A 26,943-nucleotide genomic window follows, 5' to 3' on the forward strand; every position below is an offset into this window, starting at 1 on the left:
TGTTATCTCACTTTTATAATTGTGATTAAGAAAATAATTGTTTTCGATTAAGAAAAATAATTCTTACTTCAGACATTAATATTTATCACTTGTGAAAGAAGAATTGTTTCATTCATAGATAAAAGTTATAGTAATTACTCTCACGAAACGTCCAAATCTATCCAGAACGTAAAACACATTTTCTAATAATTATAATTTCAAAAAATACGATTCCTCCTCGTACTCCAAATTTGTTACTTTTACACAGCCGATGTTTATACAGATTCATATTATTGTAAAATAGATTCAAAGTGGAGATTTGCTTCATTCATTAAATTTTACATTTCATATTGTAAATTCTTTTCGTACATTAAATACTGTTATCCACGTCCTGTACATTCTTGCATCCATAATATTCAACCATTCGCAATCTCATTCTTTCAAGCAACGTCAATTTCGTTCGTTCCATCAACCATTTTGTCCCTCGGTAACAACCATCGCACTCGGCCAACGCCATTCGATCACGCGAATATTGCGGATCGCAAGTTTGTAGAAACAGCTGAAGCATTTAATCCGGGGTGTGTCAAAGAAAACGCGGAAATAGAGTCGGGGAGAAGAGGGCGCCGGGACCGAACGCTGTCAGCGTCGCGGCGTCGCCAGGGACGCGTCGCCATCCCCATATCCCATCAGGTTCGCCCTCGTTCCCGCCTCGCCGTCTCCCTTCCTTCACAAAGGGGTTGATGGTGGCTCCGGATCATTCACGGCCGCCGAACGCCGACAATACGCCGGAAATTTCAACGAAACGCTCGCAGCCCCGTTGATTTCCGCGGGGAGTACCCGCTGCCTCTGTCTTCGTTCCGCCTGCCAGTCTTTTCCACTCTTGCTGACTTCGTCACCGTCGTCGAACGATGGCCGCACTGTCGAATCATCGTTCAATCCTACTAGAGCATTATTTTCGACACAATATTGGCCGGCGAAAATGATAATAAGAGGAATATCAAAGGGGTGGTTTATTGTTCTGCAGTTTTCCAACGACTGTTCCACGTGACGAAGAGGAGAGTTTGACGAGTGGAACCAGTAGATGGCTTATTTTGTCTAGTTACTTTGGTAGAGTTTGGAATGCAGCTTCTTCGTGTATGCTTTTTGATACACAACCTAGAAATGGAGAATTTCAATAATTAATAAATTTGTGACAAGTTTGAACTTTTGATGTAATTTTTGTTTTAGTTAGAGAGTAAAGCGAGTGACATTGGTGAGTTTTGTATTTTGTTAAAAAATAAGGACGTTTATTGAGAAAACAGTTGATTAAAATGTTTGCATAGTAGTAGATAACTAGATAATATTTATCTGGAAGCCATTTTAAAGCGCCATTCCTGCCAGAGTGTATCAAATGGCGACGGAATTTCAAAGACATTCTACGTGGAATAATTCCGAACTGTTTAGCTTTTTGAGTCCATATTTCGTGACAAAGGTTGTTTATTTAATTGGTAGATTCGAGTGAAACTTACGGATCGTTGAAATCGAAACGAAGAAGTGCAATTATTAAGATCGACGGCGATCGGATATTGAAGAAAAGCAGGATCAGGGCAAGATATCGATAAGTGATTTAGATAAGCGGAAGACGAGTCGATAGAGTCAAAGTCATCGTGCTTGGAGCAGGCACTGACTGATTTCTTCCTCTGTTCCCGTGACTTCTTCATTTCTTACGACTCCTGCCTTGGACAGGTTCATTTAACGCGCAGGACACGAAACTCTCCACTCTATAAAGAAGAAGAAGAAAAAGTAAATAAAATCAAATACGTTCGATTAAGCAAAATAATAATAAACAAGAAATTGAACGTTAGGCGATCGAGCTCTAACTCTTAAACAAACCTTTATAATATAATTCAGCCCTTAGAAAAAACCGTACAAGCACCTTACTATACACATACTTGCGCAATTACTTGAAACAAACATACTGTTGCAAGGTTTCTGAAACAGAGTTAATAACTTCTAAACTCGAGTCTGATCTATTTTAACAAATCCAAGAAGCTGTACAGTATCTGTTAGACTGAGTTCGTCGTAGAATTATTTAAAACTTGCCTTCTCTTTGTTCTTCCCTTGAGAATGCTCATCTTCTGTCGAACCGAGGCCAACGTTGGTGCGTCGAACAAGAGAATCTCGAGGAAAAACGGCGAAAACCAGCTGGAGGCAGCGTTGGAAATAGTCGATGGATAATCAGCGGTGGCCACGAGAAGGGAGAACGAGGATGAAGAACTATGGAAGAAAGTTGGCAGGCAGTCAGATTGCAAGTAGAGAATAAGAGAGAAAGAAAGAGAGAGGGCAGTTGCGGCAGCAGCAACCGCGGCAGCAACGTCAGCGGCAACAGCAGGGGTTGCTGACAGAGAGAACGATACCAGAGGGAAGAGAAAACGTGGTGGCCGTCCAGGGAAGAGAGGAGCCGACGATAGAGAAGGAGAACCCGGCGAGTTTACGGCGGGGGAGAAGAGGGAAAAGAGAGGAGAGCGGTGTACGGTGCATGGCTCTCTGTTGCGATCATTAATCACATTCTCGTGTCATGGCTAGCACCGCGCCGCCAGGGGTACCATAGTAAGGGTATACGCTAGTGGTATGAGACTACTAAAGGGAGGACCAGGATACTGCCGCTCTTCTGATCATGAACACCGTGGCTGCCTTCCTCTGCGAGGCCGCCAACCAACGCTACGATTACCGTTATCGTTCCTCTTGAGAACCTGGGTCTGGAGTATCGTTGCAAAAATACCGGTCTAACAGCGTTTACCCTTTGATAGGAAGCTTTGGTTTCCTGGCGACGCGGTAGTAAGTACATATTGTACTTTCAGGATTTTTCTGTCTGATAATTCCATAATTCATAATATTGGAGCCCTAAGATTTTGGCTAATATACATATATATATTGAATTACAGAGAATTTTATTGATATATTGATATTACATAATCAATAACCACATAATCGGTAATATTAGCTTTTCATTTCTATACTCTTCCCAAAAATCTTCTTTTCATATGAAATATGTTAATTCAAAATGTAGTTTGAATTACATATATATGTAAATCATGTAATGTATTCAAATTATAATACATCTTGAATTAACATATTTCATATCAAAAGAAGATTCTTGGAAAGAGAACAGAAATGAAAAGCTAATATTATTGATATATATATGTAATTCAAACTACATCTTGAATTAACATATTTCATATCAAAAGAAGAGTTTTGGAAAAATAACAGAAATGAAAAGCTAATAGTACTGATTATATGGTTATGGGATATTATATATTATGTGATTATTGATATATATGTATCAATTATTATTATTTATTGATGTACATATATCAGTAACCACAATAAGAAACTAACATTCTCTGTAATTCAATATATGTATATTGGCCAAAAGCTTAGAGTACCAATATTGTCAATTGTGAAATTATCACACAGAAGAATCCTGGATATATGTATCAATAATCACAATATGAAACTAAAATTTTATGTAATTCAAACTGCATCTTGAATTATCATATTTCATATCAAAAGAAGAAGATTTTGGAAAGAGAACAGAAATAAAAAGCTAATATTATCAATTATATGGTTATGTGATATGATATATTATGTACTTATTGATATATATATATATCAATTATTATTATTTATTGATATACATATATCAATAACCACAATAAGAAACTAGAATTCTCTGTAATTCAATATATGTGTATTGGCCAAAAGCTTAGAGCACCAGTATTGTCAATTATGAAATTATCACACAGAAAAATCCTGAATATATGTATCAATAACCAGAATATGAAACTAAAATTCTGTGTAATTTAAACTGCATCTCGAATTAACATATTTCATATTAAAAGAAGAAGATTTTTGGAAAGAGAAGAGAAATGAAAAGCTAATATTATCGATAGCGAAGAAACTCGACAAATATCGATCTTTGCATCAAATTACAAAATTTTACCCAAGTTCCAAGAATTCTTGCGGTCGAACAGACAAACCTTTCTATTGGCAATTTTCGTACAAAGAGAAAATGTCAGCGGATGGAAAGACTAGCGGGTTTCACGCCGAAGCATCCGTTTTGGAAAGCTGGCACACGACGTGCGGGTTTATGCATCTTTTCACCGATCTTCGTCAGTTCTGACCGCATCAAAACAATGTCGACCGTGGCATTGTATCGCTTTTAACCCTTTAGTCGGGTCTTAGGATGCGGATGGTCATAAATAAGTCGCGCTTCTGCCACGAGAGGATTTATCCGCACGTGCAAGTACTTTGCTAATTGCCGTGACGGGACTAGAAAGTTGATAGAAAGAGTTCCGCCGTTCTCTATTAACGAGAAAGGTGTCCGGCTGCCTTTTCCTCGACAGTTTCCTACTTTTCGCTTCCAGTCTGTGTAATGACTTTAGTCGATGTTTCTAGAAAGTGTCAAGATGGAAATTTAGCATTATATTTAATTATTTATATATATCTAGTTCCAATTAAAATAATACGATAAACATAAATACGTAAATACAATCTTGATCCATGTCAACATCGGTGATCATCAAGTTTGTCAACAGAGCACTTGTATACTCTTAGTAATTACCAAAAACAACATAATCTCAAAATCTGAAAAGCACCTAGTGTTAATTTTAAATGTAAATTCAAATTTACATTACATTTGAATATAAATTTAAATTCAAATTTTGTGCCTTAACTGTATAGACCGGGTACGTAACCTTCATTTCAGTTGTATCAGCGTTACTTACGCTGTCCATCTTGTTGACATTCGCAGCGTAATACCGAAAGTCGACATACTTAACCAATATAAACTTCTATACGAATCGAAAAAACTTCCCTTGAAGATACACAGAATCGAAGCTTCTATAAACTACACGTCAACCATGTCAAAGTACAGGGGAAGTGTATAATTATCATTGTCAGTGTTACTGTGCGAAAGCAGTCCTGGAACAACGGCGGAAACTGTATGCGTGATTCCAGGTCCAAGTTCTAATTACCTGCAGATAAGTATCAGCCGGCCGTCCGCAAATGGCGTGCTCCTGCAGCGACGTCTGAGAGCTCGTCAGTCAAACACGTCAGCTATGCCCGGATGTTATCGTGCCAGCGTAATAACCTTTGTGTCACGCTTACCGGTAACTATGATGCTCTCGAAACGTCGAAGGAAGAGAAACGCGATTCCGATGCATTGATACGTTCCTCTTGCAACGATTCAAACGCTATCGCACGCTGGGGAACAATTTTCCTTGTCGTAGGTATTTCCAGAAGGTTATATCCATTGTTTACATAATTTTACATTGATCCGTCAACTCGGTGTATTTTTCTTTTAATACATTACTACTTTAAAAAATCTACGTTTCAGAATCGGTTTCTTAAGTATTTTATTACACACACAAAAAAAAATATATACAAAATTTGGAAGAAACACTTATAACGCTTGTGGTCTTAAACGAGAATTATTTGTTAAACATATATAAATAATAAAAATTCTTTCAGCAGTAAATATGCAAAAGGGATGTAATATAAGAAAAAGAACAAAATTCCTCAGTAAATTCCGTTTATTAAAATCCAGATAAAATGTCAACAATATCAATCAACAATTCTTTCTTTAACATATCAATTTCCGGTTAATAAAAACCAAACAGAAGAAAGCAATTCACAAGTACGTAGCTATTTCGAACTAAATTTAATAATTTCCTCTGGTAAACATAACCTAAAATGGATTTCAGGTCTCTTGCAACGTGGATAGGATCTCTTTTCCAGCTAACCGCGCATTAGATCGTCAAGAGGTGTGCCAGGTATCCAGGAAGCGCTCTAGAAACATGCACCCGATACCCAGCCACATAAGATATTGTTCTCCCGATGAAATTAATAGTGGCCGTAAGCCCCGCCGCGTAGCATTAATCCTCGCGGCATTAGTGACACTCTGAGGAACGAGAACTAGGTTGGAAGGGGTGCGCGGACGAAACTCGAGAGCTAGCTGATTCTCAGCAGAAGGGGACACGAATCTCTTCGTGTTAGAAGGTTCGAGGCAGCGGCTGGGGGCAGGATATTACGTTCGCGGACCAAAGGCGGAAGAGAACGAACGAAGAAGAAGGAAGAAAGGAGGAGGAAGAAGGAGAAGAAGGAGACAAGAGGTTGGTTGGGAAGAAGCAGGTCGAAGAGACTCTTCAGCTTGTCCACGAAAGGAAGATTTGTGCTGCTCTTCCACCCCCGACTGCCACCCTTTCGCTGCACGGTCCGTGGATCTGAAATAAATGGTTATCGTGGATTACCCCCGGATGCTGACACGTCATAATGGCGGGGATTCGCCTTAACCCAGTGGCGCGTCATTGGAGAACGATATTTCTTCATCTGTCGGTCATTACCGCGCGATTAATGCCTGGCGACGTTACAAAGCTTCCACGATTCGTGAATGTAGTTCGAGGAGATAGTCTTTTGGGAAATACGTGGTAGGACGGCGACACGTTTCAATTTGACTTTGGAACAGGTGAGTACCTTGTGACGACGTCGAATTGACTTGAATTGCAGCTAGTTGTTTAGTATCTTTTATTAAAAGTTTGTGCTACTATACTGTCTATTCACTTTCACGCGTATTTGGAACTGTAGTTTGCAGCAATAACGAGGCAGAACACCGATATTTAATTTGTATCTCTTGAGATACAGAGAGAGATATCTCTTGAGAGAGAGAGATAGAGAGAGAGAGAGAGAGAGAGATCTGGATTATATATTCAAAAGTGCAAAAGTTTATCATTACGAATATAGGTTAACTATGAATGCATAGCACGTTCCAAAAATCGGTTTAATCTTATTTGATTTTGCATTAGTTTTTCTTGGTTTATTCATATTAATGGGAAACGTAGCAGCCTCCTTGTTACAGTAGCGTTCGAAGAACGATCTTTTAGAAATTCATTTCTATCAGTTACGAAAGGTATTTAAATCTCACGCGTAAGGTTAAACAGAACCAGTTCTATTATCACACTTTCATTTTTGAACGATATAACTACGATTCTTGCGTCACCCGATATCTAGAAGAACATTCCAATATTACAGCTGGTACACGATCAACCAAACAGATCGAACGATACACGATATTACGAATGGAAGGTGTAAGAGAGAATGGTACATTTATTGTTAGTTGCAAATGCGCGTCGTAGCGGCTGGCCGTCGAACCACAAAAAAGAGCAAGATCCGGCTGACTCGGTCGTAGTAGATATCCAGCCTGTAAACGTTTTTTTCCGCCGTGAGTACAAAGGTTAACGTGCAACCCGGTAGTACCAGGAGAACGCCAGGGATCACGACAGCTGATGGGGACAGAGCTCGAGGGACGATCAATAATATAATACCCCGTCGCCCCGGGTACCACCATGCTATCGTACCATCGAATCCTGGGCCGGCTTTCATGTGCTCCGATCCGCTTATCGTTCGCCTTTTCGTGAACATGTTTCGTATTTTTTTCAGGACGACCGTGAACGCGATTGCTGACGCCCTTCCACGTCGTCGATGACGACAAGGAGTCGCTGTGGAAACGATGGACACAGATGCTTTGAATCGCGATAAGGCGTACCGAGAATAATGACGACATGGTGGAAAGTAGGTCAGCTAATTTTGGAATCAAAAACCCTGGTAAGAATTTTTAAAGAAACGCTTTTAATGACTAGAAGTATCGCGATGATTGTTAGATGTATAAATTTGTGAGCTCGTTTTGGATAGCGATACGTCGATTTCGTTGAATGGATGGCTAAAGAAGGAAATTTTCGTGTTTTTAAGCATATAACTCCTATATTATAGGATATATATTGATGTAGTTTTAAGGTTGTAAAAGTTGGTAAGCTTTTCTTTTTAGTATGATCTTCATCGTAGGGGTGGCTCAATTTTAAACTGTGCTGCCATCTGATGGTTTCACACTTTATTTGATGTTTGTTTGTTTATTTAGACATTTTGCTTTGTTCATTTTTATGAAATTTATACGATTTATAGGAATTTATATCGTGTTATCAAATTTACATTCTCAGGCGTAGTTTAATTTAGTCCATATTTAAGAATTTCTGTATAGTTCCTTCTACCGGTAATGTCGAGATCTGTAATTTTTTAGAAATTTACAGATTTCTGTCACACCATAGGAGGAAAGCGTAGAAATAGTTTCACAAATTTGCGGTAGGGATGCAAAAATTGTACTAGCGTACTCTGCAGAAACAGCAAATAATTTCAACATTATTCATTTCCATCAAACTAGAAAAAAATATAATTTTTAATTGAAATTAATTACCACTAAAAAATTAACTATTGCTTTAAACACTATTTATTTATCTCGTTATTTAGAGACGGGTAAATAAAGTAATTAGGACAGACCTTCTCAATATTTCGGACGATACATTTATTTTTCATACATTACATTTACATATTCAATGTATATTAATTCATAAGTATATAAATATATATCTAATTAATAAATTATATTACAGAATATATGTATCCTATCTAAACCTAATATCTACAAACGATTACGCATTTTAAGCCTACATATAGCAATATATTTTGCCTGACAGTTGGTTACATTTAGGATCTAGAACTGTACTGTACATCGAATAAGCTATATCGTTTAATCCTTCGTTCGAGTGTACTATACATTGTTTGCAAGTAGCTGATGACTCGTTTCTAAAACTACGATATCTTCTCGTCGGATTGTTCAAAAAGCCCAAGCGCCAGATTTGCCCGAACGTATGGTACCATGCAGTGTAATCTAAAAGTCGCGTGGCATGTCATCCGTAAGATACCTGTAGAGACGAGCTTCTGATATTTACAATTCTACAAAAGCCCGGATCTACAGGGTAGATCACGAATGTGCCTATCTTATGCCCCCACTCTTTTCGGCCATTGTCTCCTCTAGGTAGCGAGATCTGTAACACAGAAGCCCAGTTTTTACACATACGTCGAAACCACGAAAGAGAAGGGGATAGGGTTAGGTTTAGGTTAGAAGGCTCATTTCCATGAATCGCGGTAATCGATAGCAAACACGGCGTTGCCCATCGTTAAATTACACTCTGAAAATTGTACATCGTGTCCAGTCATTAAATTACCATTCAGTGTCACAGGAAGAGTTATCCTCGAGATTGAATACGAATCGGGCAATGGTTGCAATAACTAAGCGATAGTAATCGCGAATTAATTGCATGATACCGATTGCAAAGTGATCAAGCGTGCAACGACACGTAGCTACATATGAATAACCGTATGAGCATGACTATATAAAGTCGGCAGGGATTAGAAATTTCGTCCCAGCTACCGAACCGTACGTGACGCCGGAAAACCTTCACTAAAATCGGACGTGACATCGCATGCATATCCGGAATACGACAGAAGGAAGTCGATGTATTGTACGTATGATACTGTCTTGTCCACGGTTCAAATTGTCGATTTTTAACGCTTCGTTTGATGAATTCTATCGGGCTACGCTATCGTTGAACGAATCAACCTGCAAACACAGGTGATCGTAGCATAGTGTAATATTAGGTTAGAAACCAAGTAATTGCGGATTTTGTCATTAGATGGTATTGACAAAAGCCGCAATCACTTAGTTGCTAACATAATGGTACAAAAGTTGATCGACAAATAGAGGTCCAATAATAGTGTTTCCTCTTCCATTAATTTCCAGTGACGTGAAAGATAGAAAATTAACAGGAGATCGGAATTGAATGCGTGGAATCAGAGTGGAAGAAAAAGAGAGGTGGCAGGACACGAATCAGGTACTTCGATTCTCATATGATAACAATATTAGAGAAGAGAATAGAACTTTTATTAACAGGCAAAGCATTTACAGAATAACTGATCATTGGAAAATAAGAGGACACAAAACATTACATGCTTGTGATCGTTCGCGCGAGCAACAGGCGGAGCAAACATCTCGCGTGCAACGCAGCTGTTCAACGACCGATTAAAGTGCATAAGCCAAAGACCTAAGAAGATTAGATTTCACGAAATTCCAACGAGTAAAAATAAGACAGGCAGGCGTGCGCGCCTTCACGTTCACAGAATCGAGGTCAAAGTATCGACATGCTGGGAATGCTATTAGAAAAGTGAAACCATGAAAACGGACAACACGATCGTTGTAGCAAACGTGAGTAAATCGTTAACAGACCCATGCACGTGCACGCCAGACTCTCTACTATTTCCCACCAAAATTCACATACTAAATATCATGCAGGAAAACAGAATCGTGGAAATCGTAAAGCTCAGAAGTACAAAACCAACGTACACCCGTTCATCCCCAACATAATATGAAACACAAAGTGAATTTGCACAGAATTAGTGAAATAGTTAGGTAAGACAGTCCGCTTAGACTTGACGGAAGAATGAAAATCTTGTAAAAATCATTCCTCAACTCACATCCCTGTTTAGCGTCACGCGTGCACATGCATCCTGGACCCGTAGGTGTTTGCGTGCGCGTGCACGACTCGTCTCACTGCTATGCACTATTTGCAGCCTGGTTCACAACAGCGGCGCGATTCGCGCGTTTTCCAGCGTGTAAGGAGCGCGCGAGTGGAAGCGCGGAAGGGCCAACGCCCTTCGAAACGAAACGCAGCGGCCGACTGTCCTTTTTGGCCCCGAGCGGAGAAGGCATTCGGCGACAAGCGCGAATCCTCGAGTCGCGGGGCGTCTCTCCCACGGTTGCCCGGCCGAAGCCAGGGGCATCCCCCGGATTCTGCGATGATTGGACCGCGCGCACCCTCGCCCCACTCGCGACGAGGGGGATGCCACCGCACAGGGCCGTGGCCAACAAGCCAGGTGCCACAGGCAAAACCCCCGAAATCAGTATTGATATCGCATTATTCGACGCGCGCCCAACGTTTTTTCCCCTGTGACGCGGATGTTACCGTGCGAGTGGAAACGTTTGCTAGAGGGTGGATGGCTGTTGGAAAAATGGGGTGGGATAATTTGTGGATGGGGGTAATTGGCTTGGGGAGATGATGGCTCGATTGTTGAGAGTAAAAGGGACAAATGAGACCTGAAATGTAATGGGTAATGTTAGTTTATAAGTTTCATTTGGCGTAGTACGAGAGATGAAATTAAAATAGATGATGTCTTAAGAACTAGAAACGGAGAATTCTGTTTTATGAACAGCGTGTACATAGGTTTGGATGTTTGAAGAGAGGACAAGTTTAGGTATTTTATTGTGAATCGTTCACGGGGAATGTGTATGAGAAAAATGCAATTTTATGAAGAGGGTAGCCTCAGATATTTGAAGAAAAACGTAGCATCTTATTATCGTACAGTTATAATTTATTCTGTGTACAATTCAAATGAGCGATGGTTTCACAACCATATGGTAGTCAATTTTATTTTATAAAGAGAATGTAAATTTAGATATCTGATGAAAGTATAGGTTTTAGGTTTACAATTGTATAGAACAAGATCAAAGGTTGTATTGAGCGTTAAATTTTAGGATAATGAAAATTGAATGTTGTATGGATATGTAATTAAGAGTCACCTGGTATCGAGTAACGATTACGTGTACAGAATTTCTCTTATGAAATTCTCGCGCAGAAATTCATGCATTGTATACGTGTGGCGTGAGCGTGAAGGAAGTTTATGTGGCTCTGTATTAAGAGAAAGGGACGCCGAACAATTTTATCGTTTACATGACAAATTGACATCGGGCTACACTCGTATGTCATCGACATTGCTAAACGATTGAGTTTCTCCGAACCGAGTGCTTGTCCTTTATTCGCAAATTTTGCTCCATTATTCCATTTCCCCTTGCAATATTTAGATACATTAAGTTGTGTATGGAATGTCCCATTTATACTGATTCATATTTCCATGAATCTTGAAAATTCGTTCATGTAAATATTTAAAAAATGAATATCACACAGGAAACAGAAGATCTTCAACATTAAAGTGATACAAAGATAAAAATATTTATACATTTAATAGGAAGATTGACTAAATTGGTACAGCAAAATCGAACGTTTCATACACCATGTTACAATCTATGCTCTTTATATCCAAAATTCATTCCTTTTTTCAATTCCCTCAAGCTAAATCTCACAATTAGTAAAATAATTATAGAAAAATCGTACAAGATGAATGTAGTATGTAGTAGAAATATTTATATAAAACTGTATCGTATTTGTCCTAATTCTTATGTCAATTACAGTTAACAAATACGGAAAGAGAGGAAGCAGGAGTAAGAAAAAGGTTGTAACAAGTGGAAAGCATGGAAAAGCGACGCAAGAGAATTTCTCGAAAGTTGTATCCAGTTAACACTCGTGCAGAGCATAATCACCAGTGGATACAGCCCTGAGGTCGTTTCAGCTCGGTGGAAATCGTGCAGCCTCGGCTTCGAATCCCTGTCAACCGGATCACAGGCGAAAGGGAGAGGGTAAAAGGCAGGGGCCACCCTTCGTCTCATCATCTTTTCGCGCTCATAGCCGGGCATATCTGCTCGGAGCCAGGCCTGTGCTCTCCTCTTCTCGGAGGAATCGCCTGGAAAAGCTCCGTTTTCCCTCGACCTACCCTCTCCACCCTCGTGTCGCCACCCCCCACCCTCAGCAACAAAGTCTCCCAATAACGTTAGCCTGCTCCGTTCCTTCTCCGTTCTGGAGCGACGTATTGATCGTCTCTCTGCTCTCCTGAAGCCGCGACCGGAGGAGCCTGACGTCCGCCGAGGGAAACGAAGAATGGAGAGAAAACGCATCTTCAGAGAGAGAGAGAAAGAGAGAGAGATGTGAGGGGGTGGCTTGGATGAAACTGGCTCTGTACAGGCGTATCTTTGTCGAAACTGCCAGCAGGGAAAAAATAGAGGACCCACACTGCCAATGGAAACGGTCACGTCGTCAAGTGGTGCGCGTGCAAAAAGACCAAGGCCATCTGATGGTCCGAGGCTGGCAGAAACGATAGTTCACGGACAGGAGGAAGAATTTGAGGTTCGATTAAAGTGGAAAGTATGGAACTCTGCTGAGACTGCAAGCTGTCTTCAGAGGAAATTTCAATAGAAATCTGGAAATTGTTATCTCGCTGATCATCTCTATTATCTCTGTCAATACATTCCATTTGCAATTTTTATTTTCAATCGATTTAGATTAACTTCTTCCTTGCTTCAATGCTGTGACTATAAAAGAGAATTCCGGGAGTTCGTTTAATATTTGTTCATTTGCTATTTATTATATTTGTTTGCTTGATCTCTGGACTCTTCCAGTTATACGTTGAACATCTTGAAACGCGAGGACTCTCTTTTGTTTCACAAAATGGAAGCAAGATTGAAGTATAAAAATTGGAAAAATGGACTACTAGAAAGAAAAATGTATAGATAAAGGTTAAAGTGACAGGGAAAATAACGTTCTAATGGTTTCGCGTAGCCTGGTGAATGAAAAATAGAAAAGAATTGCCGAAACGATGTTAAATTCAGGTGAAGTAATTTCCAGCAATCGATATCCATCATCAACTTAAACTCTTTTATCGGATGATCTCCATTAACCTTCTAATTAACACTGACTACCTTCCATAAATCACCCTGCACGCTTTTCCATCATCGTACCTACTGCAATGAAAATAAAAATGTTACCTGCTACATGGCGACACGATACCATGCTATAAATACAGTGGCAGACAGCGTGAATTGTCACAAATATTCGACGGATGGCGAAAAACAAGTGGCCGGGAACACGAAAGCCGATAAGCCTTGGGACGACTTAACTCGATAAATCGGCGACACGTCGTTCGCCACGGCGTAACTTCATCCTCGTATCATACGTCACTCAACCAACATTCTGCCTGTCGTCCTCTACTCACGTGCAATACGTCTTCTCCGAGTTTACCCACGTATCGTTGCTTGTGAGGCCTCCGTGACGAAGCTTCTCTCTTCTTCTCTTCCTAACTTCTTCCTTGCACACCGGAAACATCGGACACACATTTTTTTTTTATCTTCACATTGTTCCATCGTATTTGTTGGTCTCTTGACGAAGAGAAAAGCGTCTTCTGAAATATGACGAGTAGAACACGTCTTCTTTACTTCTCGTGCAACAAGAATTAACGATTAAATTGTACGCATGCATTTGGTTTATAACACCCAATATTCGTCACATGGATTGTAGTTTTAATTCCACGAAGATAGAATGTATTTGTAAGAAAGTTTACTTTGAATTCTATTATATATTAGATTTCTTAATTAGTGGAATATCAATGAACAATACAGAAATTGAAGAATTGAGTCTTCTGTTGTGTTTGTAAGCAACTTTACGTTTATAGCTAATTTTAAAACGTTTCAAACTGAATAAATAATTCCACCAAGATAAAATGAATTTGTAACAAAGTTTACTTTGAATTCTATTATATATTAGATTTTTTAGATAAGAAAATAAACAGCCAGTGTTTAGTGGAACATCAAAACAATACAGAAATTGAAGAATTGAGTCTTCTGTTGTGTTTGTAAGTAACTTCACGTTTATAGCTAATTTTAAAACGTTTCAAACTGAATAAATAATTCCACCAAGATAAAATGAATTTGTAACAAAGTTTACTTTGAATTCTATTATATATTAGATTTCTTAGATAAGAGAATAGACAGCCAGTGTTTAGTGGAATATCAAAACAATACAGAAATTGAAGGATTAAGACTTCTGTTGTGTTTGTAAGTAACTTTAAGTTTATAGCTAATTTTAAAACGTTTCAAACTGAATAACTAATTCCACTAAGATAAAATGTATTTGTAATAAAGTTTACTTTGAATTCTATTATATATTAGATTTTTTAGATAAGAGAATAAACAGCCAGTGTTTAGTGGAATATCAAAACAATATAGAAAGTGAAGAATTAAATCTTCTGTTGTGTCTATAAGTAACTTGTACCAATAAAAGTAATAATGATCATGTACTTTATCCGACAAACTTCATGAAAAATGAGTACATATATTCCAAGATACACGTAAAAGTAAATAAAATCTGGAATCTAGTTTTGGTAAAGTTTGGTACAAAGAAGATGAAGAAATCCAAAGACACACTTGACACACAATTGGAAGGATTAAATAGAAAAATTCTTTGGACTTGAAAATAATTTGAAGTAGACCTGAGAAAGCACGGTATTAATTACTGAAACACAATCTATTTGATAGAAACCTTACATTCACTGTATCCATATTGGAAACAGAATCGAAAAAGCAACAAAGTAATTTTCGACCGCCATGTTTCAGCGATGGCAGCGAAGAAACGTTAGCGCTGGGGTAGTGGATGCATCATACATTAAACGCGGCTTCGTTGAAATTACGATCGGTTTATGACCAACAAAAATATGTAGAACGAACGCACGTAGCACGTATCCCGACCAGGGTCTCCCGTTCCCAGACGTCGTTTACGACCGACCCGTATCCGTGGTTAACACAGCGACTACATATTTATTGATTAATTCACGCCAACTCATCAGCATACAGCGCAATTTCGACGTGGCCGACAAATAGCGGAGGATGTTTCGTAGTATGAGAAGCCGAGGACAAAGATCGATAGCGTGCGTACTGTGTGAGAAAAATAACATTTATTTTGCCTGCGATATGCGTCAGTGATTCAGGCAACTATAGGCTAATCGCTTATGGACAAAAATTAGTTGTGCAATTTTGTTGAAGATATTTGTATATATGTCAGAAGAAATCAAATTCGACAAAGTTGCTTATAAAACGTTAGTCCCTTAAGGGATGAGAAAATTGAGAAGCAAATTATCCTTAAAATTCTAGAAAAATAGAAATATCGAATTTTACAATTGTTCACTGATTATCCGAATTCTATAATTGTGTTAAAAGAAATTTAATACCTATAGAGTGCTAGAATTATTTAAGGGATGAAAGAACTTAAAGGTGAATTCTTTTAAATAATTCTACCGCGTTAGATATTTTGCAAAAGTATTACAAACTAAAATTTACCTGTCGTCAAACATTCTCACAATGTTCTTCCTTCGAAGGTGATCCGCATCAACCCCATGGAAATTTTTCTCGGAACTTTTTCTCTGCTTCGCCAGCGAATTCCATTTTCTGCCACGAAGAGATCCTCGAATTTGATCAACGATTACGTAGATGCAGGAAGAGAGGACATCGTCCACGCTATTTCCGTCGATCTTCGCTCAGACACACGATGCCTGCAAGAGGTGCTGTCTTCGACTGGCATCGAGTATCGTATATCGTGGAATGCTTCAAGAAGGAAGGAACGTCCGGGCTCCGTGTGTTGAATAATAAATCGCGATCGCCGGTCGATTTCCTTTTCCATACACCGACCAACACCGCGATTCGCATTCGTGGCTCGCTGCCCTTTTGAATCTCGGATCGAGTACGCCATAAAAGAATCGGCTCGCTTCCCGTCGCCTGTGTTCTTCGCGATCGATGGGTCCGTTGCATGGATGGATTATGTCATCCACGGCATTTCGATCCACTATGGAATCTTCCTGTTGATCGACGATCAAAAGGGAGTGGCCTGGAAATTTCAAAGAAGGATCTGTTCAATTATTTATTTGGCAGTTTAGGTAGATGAATTGTAGGAGTAGCATACGCTCGGAGTACGCTATATCTCGATTTATAGGTGAAGTCGTGTTTTCAAATATTCATTCATTCTCCGATGAATTTTGGCAGTGAGATATGTGAAGAATTTTCTATGCTTTGTCGTGTATAGATGAAATTGCTTTTTGCAGCTGCGATTGGCAGTAGAGGCTTCTGGACTTGGAGCAATTTCATCTTGTTTATTGTTCTTAAGATGGTAGAATTATGTGATTGAGAGTGCAAGGTGTACAGGATAGAAAGTTTGAATGAAATACAGTTTATAAAGCGATGCCAGCTACTTTAAAATGTAACTGTTACTTTGCGTAGAAGTCTGCAGTATTAAAAAGAAAGGAAGAGAAAGGAAGGGATTACTAACTGTAAGTTTTCTGGCAACATGAAGTTGCTAAAAAGTAATTTCTATATATTTCTAATGTTGTCTTCTAATATTGCAATAATCAAATTCAGAATTAAGATACAACTGGCAGGAACATGCCTGAGAATGACCAACTGAGACAAACAATTTCTAAATTTAAGAAGAAAATTTTCATAACAAAAGACGTGGCTGTATGAAAGAAAGAAGAAGAAAGAGGATTCCTGAAGTATTGAAAGAACAAACACTTCACTCGGTTCACGGGAAAAATTCCCTGAAACTCCATAATAAACGTGCAACGCCCTGAAACGCGATATCCAGACGGAAAAGGAGAAATCGAGCTCCCAGCCGATAATTTAACGGGGCAAACAAATTGCACGCGGGCAGCTTCGAATAAAACACAAGTCGGTTGCAGCGGAAGCTTAAACGACTGGGCTAATGTTATTGAGATGAATCCGAAAGCCAGATGGGCGGGTTAGAATCCCCCTCCACTGCAGACAAGGAATCGCGATGCCGCGCATTTCCAAGCAAAATTTTACCTTCCACTCTGGTCGTTCTACTGGTTTGAAAAATGCCCTCCGTCGAGAATTCAATTGCGCCTCTGCAAACGTAGATTATACTAACTGCAGCCTGATTAACCACGTCCTTATCGATGTTTTCATTGGACAATTCTTAAGACACCGATAGATAGACATCTTCGAACGAGCATACCTATATTGTTTATAGTGATTGGAAAAAGTATTTGCATATCATAATATGTTTAGTATTAATGTTAATATTATACTGGCATTTTTATTAGTATCTGTTTATTATATTAGTGTGTATTATAGTATTTATATCAGTATTTATTAGTATTATAACATTTTATAATAAATACTGATTAATTAGTAGGGTTGATTAATCAATTAGTAATCAATTAGTCAGATACCTGAAATTTCAAGTAATGTAAGGTAAATATTTATTATAATTAGCATGTATTATAGTATTTATATCAGTATTTGTTATAACATTTTATAATAAATGCTGATTAATTAATAGGATTGATTAATCAATTAGTAATCAATTAGACAGATACCTGAAATTTCACGTAATTTAAGGTATACATTTATTATAATTAGCATGTATTATAGTATTTATATCAGTATTTGTTGTAACATTTTATGACGTACTGATTAATTAGTAGGGTTGATTTCTATTAATCAATTAGTAATTAATTGAACAGATACATGAAATTTCAAATAATTTAAGGTTACTTTCAGATGGCTACAAAAACTTGATAATGTGAAAATGAAATACGTGAAATGAAAGGCGTGTGTAATACTTTTTGTAACTACTGGTACTTTTATGGGAAATTTTGAAAAAATTTTTATGGTCGTAGATATAGGGTTTTGGTAGTTGGTAGCATCAGCCAAAGGTATTATACTGAATTTAACGTTAATTTCTTGCAACAGGGCTCGGTAAATGTTACAATAGCTCTTAATTGCCTTACTGGCGGTTTTATGGATACCCTTGAATAAATACAAGCTCTTTAACAGTTAGGTTTAATTCGTTCAATTTTCACCTTTTACGAGCACCTAGTATCCTAGCCTTTTGTAATTAGATTAGATTGGTTAGCTAACACTAACAACCCAAACAGAATTTCAATTTCCTCTGCGTTACAAATTTGTAGTTCATAGAAACAACTTTCTGAAAAGTGGTATATAAGTAACAAACAGTAAATGTTTTAGCCATTTTTAACAGCAAAGGATTTGTTAATCCTTAAATAAGTCTACTTACTAAAGAAATAAACATTGTTCCAACAGACTATAATATTCAACAAAAGCGTCAAGCAATCATTGGAAGCGCTTTTATCAAATTACTTCAACAATTATTTACACTCACAGCCATAGAAACACCTACTTAAGTAATGACAACTATAGCAAATTTTAATATTCACATGGCACATAAATAATTAAGTGAACTTATGATGAAACAATTATAAAATAAAACAGATACTGTACACCTAGATACGCCATAGATACTGTACACCTACTTAAGTAATGACAACTATAGCAAATTTTAATATTCACATGGCACATAAATAATTAAGTGAACTTATGATGAAACAATTATAAAATAAAACAGATACTGTACACCTAGATACGCCATAGATACTGTACACCTACTTAAGTAATGACAACTATAGCAAATTTTAATATTCACATGGCACATAAATAATTAAGTGAACTTATGATGAAACAATTATAAAATAAAACAGATACTGTACACCTAGATACGCCATAGATACTGTACACCTACTTAAGTAATGACAACTATAGCAAATTTTAATATTCACATGGCACATAAATAATTAAGTGAACTTATGATGAAACAATTATAAAATAAAACACATAGCCATAGATACTGTACACCTACTTAAGTAATGACAACTATAGCAAATTTTAATATTCACATGGCACATAAATAATTAAGTGAACTTATGATGAAACAATTATAAAATAAAACACATAGCCATAGATACTGTACACCTACTTAAGTAATGACAACTATAGCAAATTTTAATATTCACATTGCACACAAATAATTAAATGAACTTATGATGAAAGAATTATGAAACAAAATCAGTAGAATCATCCACTTTGTACAACGTATTACATCCTGTGCAAACGCAATACCTGTATATCCCAATACTAACGACGTGCATCAAATAAAACCACGAAAGCTCTACATGCAAACATTTGCAGCGTCCATTTGGACGTGGAAGGAAAAGTTCGAAAAACACACTTCATCAATCGGAACAAACAAGCGAAATCCAACCCAAACCAGCTTCCGTCACGCTCACATCTGGATATCGAGTACTTTTTCCGTGCACAGCTGACCGGTTAATCCGAATTTCCGCGTGTGAGCGCTCGCGAGCAGAGTTGCATTAAGCGAGACCATAAATCATGGTCGCCCAGAAGAATGGAGGGAAGTTGGAATCTGAGTGACGTCTAGTCAGAGAGCTCCTTGTCGTCGTTCCCGGTGTCCAAGTGTTCGCCGACGGTTACGAAGAGGAGGGTTTACAGGGAACGCGGAGGGTTCCTTCGAGGACGTTGACGCGGGTCTCGCGGGGCATTTTTGCGGACGAAAGGTCCACCCTATCTGAAAGCCGACGTAACAGGAGATTCCGCTTTTCCACCGTCCTTCCCATTTTATCCTTTGTCCTTCATTTTTCCCTGTTTTCCCCTCCTCAGCCTCTATGCTCGCGTCCCTTATTTCGCGGCCTCGAATCGAGAACCTAATATCGCACGACAGACGTTCAAGCTGGTGGAGATAGCGAGCGTACGCCAGGAAATCTCTTTACGTTTGAGGAATCAAAAGAAAGAAAAAGATTTTTTAGGTTAAACGATTTGCAAGATGGCGAGGATAGGGTGTGAGGTGAGTGAGGTTGGAATATTCTATTGTTGTAGATTTTATGTTTGAACGTTTGAAAGCGTATTGAGTGAAGATACTTTGGGAGTTCAGAAATACTGGAATTTTTAGGTTTTGGAATTGCGAAAATTGTAACACTCGATGGTTAAAAATTGAGAAAGTTTACGAATATGATGTTTCCAGACTTTGCAAGTTTGGAGATTTGGAGTTTGGAAATTTGAAATACTTGTCAACTTGATTTGACTTGACAGTTGGAAATTTCGAAATTTGAAATTTTCACTGTGTGGAATTTCGACAGTTCGATAATTTGTTTGGAGATTTGAAGCTTGGAAATTTCAAATACTTGACAACTTGACTCGACTTGACAGTTGGAAATTTGGAAATTTCGAAATTTAAAATTTTCACGTGGGGAATTTCAAAAACTTGACAACTTGACCCGACTTGACAGTTGGAAATTTCGAAATTTGAAATTTTCACTGTGGGGAATTTCGACAGTTCGAAAATTTATTTGGAGATTTGGAGCTTGAAAATTTCAAATACTTGATAACTTGACTTGACTTGACTTGACAGTTGGAAATTTCGAAATTTGAAATTGTCACTATGTAAAATTTCAAAAACTTGACAACTTGACTTGACTTGACAATTGGAAATTTCGAAATTTGAAATTGTCACTGTGTAAAATTTCAAAAACTTGACAACTTAACTCGACTTGACAGTTGGAAATTTCGAAATTTAAAATTTTCACTGTAGGAAATTTCCACAGTTTGAAAATTTATTTGGAGATTTGAAGCTTGAAAATTTCAAATACTTGACAACTTGACTCGACTTGACAATTGGAAATTTCGAAATTTGAAATTTTCACTGTGTGGAATTTCCACAGTTTGAAAATTTGTTACCTAAAAAATTCAAGAATTTGATAGCTAATAAATTAAAAAATTTCCTCACTAGTCTATTAAAAGAATTATGGGTCTCTACAGTTTAAAATTAAAATTCCTCCAGTTTTCGAAATTATCTTCGATTTATTTCGTAATTAATAATCTCCCAATTAACATGACACGGTACATATATTTGCCTATAGATAACCGAGATAATCGATCGATTAAAATTCTTCCGATAATTTCAAAATATAAAAACCGTAAACTCTTGGAAGATCTAAAAGCAAAGTTCATTTCCATCCGTGGAAGTGTCTCTATCGGTGAAAATGATCTGGTTCAGACACGGCAAGGCCAACAATATTGTGGCTCGATAATACTTGCTGCGAGACGCGGGGGTATAACGGAAGAAGACAATCATTTGTCAGGGTGAAGTGGACGCGAATGCGAACACGTTATCGCGGCTTTCTCCTGGTAATCTATCGCGTGTTCTTTAACAGAAAGAGATTTCTAGCGAAACGAAACTGACAATACGAATTCGTGTAGCATCAGCCAGGAAAGATTTCTGAAAGACGATGAATTTTTTACTGGGCGTGTCTCTTCAGCACATTTATCATATCTTGATACGACAAATAAATATCGAAAAAAACTGTAGCTTTTCTATCTTTATCCATAATACTGTGAGGTATTTTTCAATAATATTTATTTATTTATTTTCGTATATCTTCGTATAATAGGAAGATTGTTTACCAATCGAAGCGATTTACAAACGATGCAATCTTACAGCTTGTTTATATCAGGTTGGAAACTAATTTAATAAAATCTATTCACGCGGAAAGCTTGAGAGTGTGGGTGGCGTGTGATTTTAATTAAAAAAGTGGATGTTCGTCGTGGGACGACGCGGCAGGGTCGAGAGAGGGGGAAATATCTGTTTCGCCACACCGTTGCCAGGTCTCTCAATGTTTCAAATTAAACCCAGCAATAATTTTTAATAAGCATCCACCGTGAAGAGCTTCGAATTCTTTATTAAAATTCTTTCAGTAATAGGAAAATCCAGAAAACAAAGAAACAAACACGAAATCGAATATTCAAATTCGGTCACTCATAAACCGGGATAGAAAAACGAGCGGTTCGTTTAACGGGCCACTCCATCGCCAACGAATTTATTTATTCATCCGGTTAAAAAGACAAACAGAAATCGCGACACGTACGCGTGCGTTAAACGTTGCTGTTAAAAATAACTTCATCGAACAACCTCTATTTCTCAGCACGAAAAAAAAAAAAAAATTGCGACAGTACTAAAAATGACAAAAAATAGATTAATTTCATCCATAGAAAGAAGCTTCCCTGATCGTTCGATTTTCGACAAGCATTCGAGGATCGTCGACATGGTGCTGCACTCTGTGCCACCGACAAATTCATTTATCCTAACCTCCTTGCAAAAAGGATAAATAAAAACCGCGATATATCTCGTACATATCTAACCACTCCCTGTTATTTACATATTCTTTACATATCTGGACAGACGTATATGCGATCCACGTAGCGGGACGCAAGTCTACGTTTCTATGTGCGTTTATGGACACATAGGAAATGTGTGTACAGCGTACAGTATACATAGGAAGATACGTATACAGATAGATATGTAGATGTGATGGTACACGAATACAGAAGAGGCAGGTTTCTGTAAGTAGCTAAGCAGAAAGTGTACATAGGTATAGGCGGAGACGAGGGGTTGGCAGGCAGTCCAAAGCATCGAAAGGGGGTTGGAACGTGGTGGCAGTTGGTGGAAAAAGGGGAAGGGGAAGTTGCGATTCCATCTGCCAGCCTGTCATTCTGATACTACGTAGAATGTCGGCTGTTGGCGGAGACGATCAATACATTGCAATCTATATAAAATGGCTGCAGTATCTGGAGCGTCGTGAATAAAACGCGGCTGTTCTATCTTGCTCTTTCCCATCCCCTTCTCTTTCACTCTTCCTATCTCTCTTCATTTCGTCGTCATCGAAACGAAAACCTACATATCCGTACAGTGTCTCGGGACTCGAGCGATCTTTTTTTCTTTCTTTGCGAGGAAAAGAAGTTTCGAAAGAAGTGGAATCTGGAGATAATGTTCCCTTTTTTCTTGTATTCTCTTGTATTTGAATTCCGAATGGAAATGATATGGGATCGAGATTACGAACTTTGTTTAACCTTAGTTACGGATATTCAAGAGACAGTCTTAATGGACGATAAGTAACGATTCAGAGTTTTATTTATGAATGATAAATAATTTACCAAAGAATATAATAAATGTCGATGATAGTGATAGAAAGAGAAATGTATAATAAATCGTTAGTAACCGTTTTATGAATTAAGCGACTACAATAGAGAGGAGATCTCTGAAGAAGAATTTTGCTGAGAACTGTACAGAGACGTAACCTTTCGATTACGTGCAAAGGGATGGCAGCATCTCTCTTCATGGATTTCTTGTTTGTGTAGATGCGAAAGAAACGAAATACGAAAGAAAAATAATTGGTCGTTCTGATGGGCAATTGTTAAAATAAAAAATGCAGAGTATTTAAGATGAAATATGAAGTTTCCGCATTAACGCTTTTGTTACGAAAAGACGTAGAAAAAAGGAAGCACACGATGTGAACCAACATCGTGGCTCCACCTCGGAGATCCTTGGAGATTTAATACCGTTCGAGAGGTCACCGATAGGTGGTGTCAGCCATGTTATTTGTCTGTTTCACTTGGCGATTTTGGACGAATAAAAAATTGATAGGATTGGATAAAAACACTTAATCTCGTCTTTTAACTACCTCGAAGAACGATACAAAAATTATTTACTCTTTCTGGAACGCTCTATATGTAATCTTTTATTCAGGGAAAAATATTTCATTAGTCTAGTCAATTGCACTCGTCAATGATAAAAAAGAGTAACAAATCTGTCAAATCAAACTACTTATATAAACAAATCGAATTACGTATACATGCACGCTTATTAAACTCTAGTATTTATCCAACAATTATAGCAATGGAACCTTAATTAATCGATTACGCTAACAGCCGAATATTTTCAGGAAATTTAGAAGCGCTGCAATCAGTACGTGCCATCGATCAAACATTTACGCCATGATTAAGAGAAAAAACAAGCAATTACAAACATCTATCAAACCGACTATCAAATACTAATATACAGCGATATACTTCATTTGATCCGAAACAAACTAATCACGGTATCGACAGTACATTACTAAGAACGCAAAACGTTAATTTCTCGAAAAATCCCAATTATTAAGATGATGTTTTTACATTGCCATATAATCCATGTTGTAGTACTTACTTTGACAATGGAAAAAGTGCAAGGATCCATTCGACATCCACGTTGTTGCATTCACGTCTGGCGGCGACACCGAGCAATCTAAGGGCGATTCGCACGGTGCGACGGGAGCAACGACTCACGATTAACGGCGAGTTTGGTTGAGCCAAGAGAAAGCAAGGAAATCCACGGCCACGAAAGAAACGAGACTCGGGAGTCGATGGACCGACTGCACGGGGTCCAGGTCGAGGTAGAACTAACCCGGGTTTCGGGCAATAAAGGGGATCATTTTGAATCTGTGTGCTGAAATTTATGGTCCCCCACCAGCCTATGCTTGACTATAGGGCCGCGCAGTAAAGGACGGCTATTAATTTTACGTTTGTCGTGGCGAACGATTCCAGCTCCGAAGGACTTCTCTCTTCCACTGCCAAAAGATTTAACGTTCCAACAAATGTAAATTTAAGGATCGTTGCCAGGAAAAATTCAACTGAAACTTAATATAATCATCGATGAATGAAATCATAAGGGTACTTTTATATGTGTATAAAGGGTGATCAAGTTCTACCTCCTTAATACCGGACAAATCAATCAAAATGATTTATTAACAAACTGGTAAACGTATCCTTTTAATAAATACAACTATTCGCCCAATTTACCTAACCTTCTCTAAATAGATTTTTTAATAAATGCTATTCGAATTTGAAGAAACTAAATATAATATGATTTTTGTAACGAAACACGCAGTTCCAATTAGAATAAACTTGTACGTTCCACTAGAACTCAGTGACCCCACAAAAATCCCACAATACAGCAGTCGTTCTAATAAAAAAATTATTTTGTCATAGAAAATCCTTTGACGATTTAAAAAAAAGGTTTACTTCCTAAAACCAAACGAAACACTTCTACAGCCTTAACTTTCCAATAATTTCCAATAATTACAGTTTTAATTTCCCAATATTGTTCCATTGTTGTATTCTTATTTTCAATGCCAAATCCACGTGCCGGTACCATCAACGTGATGCTCCACTGTTCTTCCAATTTCAGGCTCTCTTTAAACAATTCTTCAACAACAAACAAAGTTAACAAAGAAAACACCACTGAAGTCGTTGTAAACTTGTTGGAAACTAAAGGATACGCGGATCAGGACGCGCACGCGTGCATCACGACACATCACTGATCCTGGAGCACGCGGTCAAGGATCGAGATGACGGAGTCTGGATTGCAGGTGATGTTGGCCGGTCGCCGATCACTGAGGTTATGCTGCAGGGAAACGCAGAAGGGTGGTATCACGGGGAAATGATTTATGACTTTGGGGACCAGGTAGGGCGCCATTCAGCATCAGCTTCGTTCTCTTCTTCCAACGTCCTTCCTCTCGGCTTCCCCTTTTGCATTAGACGGCTTCTCTCGTGTCAATGCGTTTTCAGTTCGCCTATTTGCGCAATACGAGCAAGATCCGACGGCTACAGCATCAACTTTACACGAGTTCGTGAACAAGTTACGCGATCACGTGGATCCTCCTTAGCGACGGATGAAGAATCGTCAGTGACGATTCGTTTATTCGCTGTTACCTGAAAACTGGACACCTGGTCAATATCGGTTCGACAATGGTTTAGAATTTGTGGTACGTTACTTCTTGTTTCCTGTGGCCTTTAAATAAAGCAGCAGCCGAGTGTCCGAGCAAGACGAAGAGGTTTCAGGAAGTAGATTCTAAATTAATGGAGGTAATGTTCGAAGACACACTGTATTGTTCTGTATCTTAGATAGAATCCATATATTGACAAGAATTTTCACATTCTCGTTCATTGAATTGACACGTTTACAGTAGAACTTCGTTTATATGACTTTTATTTATCTGAATGAAATTTTAGTGAACATTTGATTGCACCAACTACTGTTCATTAAATTCACCTATTTGTTTTGTTAATTAAATTTACATATATAAACTTCATCAATTGATAGATTCGTCAGTTTATCTACTGATAAGTTCATATAAACAGAGTGCTATTATAATGGTGTTAAACCTAAGCAGGCAAATTTTGTATAGAAATTCCGAATCACAGTTGTCAAAAGAGTGCCTTCCCTAGCCAGAAACCAACAGAAAGGAACAGCCCACCATTCCAATGTAACATTTTTCACCAGCAACCATGACAAGCATCTCCATCCTTGCCAGCTTCCTTTATTTCCCAATATCTTTCCCCCTCTTTGTCAGCGTCACTCTTACCTCGATTTCTTTTTAGCCACGGTCACACTCGTGTTATTAGATCAACGAGATTTTATTAAAACCGCTGGTATGGCGCGCTGTTGCGGAAGGAGGAGCATTTCGTCGAGTTTGCTCGCTTATTGCATGCAAAGTGAAAAACTTGCTCATCGAGTTCACCATTATTACACGGTCTCGCGTGTGCGTAGCTTTCGTGATGATCCCCTCCACCTCATCCGCCCCTTTATTCCTCTTCGAACTTGTTCTTAGACGGACAGGACA

The 26,943-nt window shown here is 38.2% G+C and overlaps 2 long non-coding RNA genes across 5 annotated transcripts; one reads left to right on the forward strand and one right to left on the reverse strand.

Annotated features, from left to right (window-relative positions):
• Positions 1 to 395: 395 nt before the first annotated feature.
• LOC105680408 lies at positions 396 to 15,148 on the reverse strand. 3 transcript variants are annotated; one of them, XR_004461199.1, is made up of 8 exons: positions 15,137 to 15,148; positions 8,782 to 8,787; positions 4,695 to 4,829; positions 4,503 to 4,605; positions 3,999 to 4,412; positions 1,852 to 2,235; positions 1,488 to 1,739; positions 396 to 1,134 (listed from the first exon to the last, which is right to left on the reverse strand). It is a non-coding gene; the product is annotated as an uncharacterized LOC105680408 (long non-coding RNA). The 3 variants fall into 3 exon arrangements; XR_004461198.1 differs by lacking the exons at positions 8,782 to 8,787; positions 15,137 to 15,148 and having other exon boundaries at positions 4,746 to 5,213; XR_001102077.3 differs by lacking the exons at positions 8,782 to 8,787; positions 15,137 to 15,148 and having other exon boundaries at positions 4,022 to 4,412; positions 4,695 to 5,213.
• LOC105680409 lies at positions 8,456 to 14,666 on the forward strand. Of its 2 annotated transcripts, none has more exons than XR_002946182.2 (4): positions 8,456 to 9,371; positions 9,543 to 9,740; positions 9,815 to 10,111; positions 10,477 to 14,666. It is a non-coding gene; the product is annotated as an uncharacterized LOC105680409 (long non-coding RNA). The 2 variants fall into 2 exon arrangements; XR_004461200.1 differs by having other exon boundaries at positions 8,458 to 9,371; positions 9,650 to 9,740.
• Positions 15,149 to 26,943: the final 11,795 nt, after the last annotated feature.

This window comes from Bombus impatiens, unplaced genomic scaffold, assembly GCF_000188095.3.
Source record: "Bombus impatiens unplaced genomic scaffold, BIMP_2.2 scf_0152, whole genome shotgun sequence".
NCBI lineage: Eukaryota > Metazoa > Arthropoda > Insecta > Hymenoptera > Apidae > Bombus > Bombus impatiens.